This window comes from Austrofundulus limnaeus, unplaced genomic scaffold (assembly GCF_001266775.1).
Source record: "Austrofundulus limnaeus strain Quisiro unplaced genomic scaffold, Austrofundulus_limnaeus-1.0 Scaffold176, whole genome shotgun sequence".
NCBI classification, from domain to species: Eukaryota; Metazoa; Chordata; class Actinopteri; order Cyprinodontiformes; family Rivulidae; genus Austrofundulus; species Austrofundulus limnaeus.
This window is the reverse complement of record NW_013952578.1, coordinates 189,122-191,179: the sequence shown is the minus strand read 5'-3', so window position 1 is coordinate 191,179 and position 2,058 is coordinate 189,122.

Sequence of the window (2,058 nt, the reverse complement as noted above, 5' to 3'; positions counted from 1 at the left end):
ATCTAAGAATGACTGTTGTTGGCAAATCTTATTCTGACTTTAATCATTCTGTCTGCAGATGAACAGAATGTCATGAAAACATGGGAGTGGAATAAAGTTTACCTGAATGGGGTGGAAACTGAATTTTGCACATTTTAATGACATTTCCACATTTAATCATGAAGGTTGTTGTCTTCATTTATGATTTGCTTTTGAACTTGTCCAATCGCTTTGCTAGAAGATAATGCCTTCAGCATTTCTTCAACTCGCCTTGTCCTAATTTGCATTACTTAAGGTTCGTTTATTGACAACTAGTTGTTATTAAGTTAACACTTTTTCCAAGATAAGATTCTGATGGAACATACTCGACTAATGCCATCATATTTGAGGAGGGCAGAACTTGTGTTGTGATACCTTGTCTGAGTTTTGGACTTTTAAGTTTTTTTAAATTTCGACATGTTTTTCTTCATCGATTCTTCTGATGTGTAATGATGTTTCATTTGTCATTTATGCCTTTTCCTGTTGTWTCTTACATTGATTGAATGTATATGTTTTTGGTCGTCGTATAACTTGCACAATTTTCCCTTATTTTTACATTGTTTGTTGTTGAGTAATGCATTTGTGTTTGGACGTTTAATAATTATTCCATTTGTTTTGGTTTTGAGTATTGTTTACTCAAGAGGAGGGAGTGTTATGGACTAATTATTTATATCTGTTTCACCTTGACACTGTCCAGTAATCATATCTTATTATAACCAGTTTCAGCTGTTTTACTCTATCGGCCCAGACTTCAAGACTCCAGCATGCATGACCTCTTTAATTCTGATAAGGTGTTTCCAGGCTGACAGTCCTGTCATTGGTTAGATGGTTACAGTTGGCCATCTATGATTGGTTATAAGCATGTCACATGATGTTATCATGATGTTATATTATTGGCTGCTCTCTGCTGARGAGCCAGTCACAACTTGACAGACTRCCTGATTGACCTCTGCTGTGTTGTTGCTCAGAATAAAYTCATTTTGACGACCATACACGCAGACTTTCTGTGCATTTATTCCAACGTGTTTCTGTATTCTTGGTAAATCATACCACGACAGATTTTAATATATTTTGTACTTAAGTATCAAAACTGAATTTCTGACATAAAGTATACTTAAGTATCAAAAGTAAAAGTACTGAGTAAAAATGAGTAGGGTTAGGTTTAGACTTCCCAAAATGACATTTATTGGGAGTTGAGACCCTCGAAAAATGTTTTTCTAAAGGTCAAAATGGCTATAATGTCATATAAAAATGTTAATGTTTGAAAAATTAGGATGCACTACACCTGTTACAATACACCTGTTACATGCAGTATATCTGCTATGTTCTGCTGGAGTGTGACAACCACAATTACATTCACTCTATCCAGGAGGATAATATTTTTTAACAACAAGCTGTAATGAAATAGTAACGGCTTTCTACTTCTTACCTTTTTTTTAAAAAAAATGTAATAAGTAGAAAGTACAGATAAGTCTGTAAAAATGTAAGAAGTAGAAATAAAATTAGGCTGAAAAATAATTACTCAAGTAAAGTACAGATAACCAAAGATTCTACTTAACTACAGTAAAGAAGTATTTGTACTCAGTTACTTTACAACTCTGTGTAAATGTATATTTACAGGTACAGAAAGTGAACTTTTGGCTGCAATACTTGTGTTTCTGTCCACAGCCCCCTGTTGGTCAACATGTCAGAGGCAGGACAGGGCAGGATCACTAAAGGCTCTGAGGAGTTCTTCTGCAGGATCCCTGACCAGCCTGTGTTCAAGCTAAAAATAAAAAAACTTTTAAAGGACACTTTCTGTGATGGAGCCATGTTTCCAAACTGATTTCATTTTACTTTTGTCTCATAACAAGATGAAACAAAGCGGCATCAGTTTCAGAGCCAAAGTTTCACCTGGTTTGGACTTTAAAGTGTATCCTCCCCCCCCCCGTGAAAAGATAACTCCACCCCAAGGCTTAGAGAGAGGAGGTGTGGCCAGGACGAGAGAACACGACAGCTAGCATTAGCATAATTGATGCTACATTGAGAGTGACCACAGCG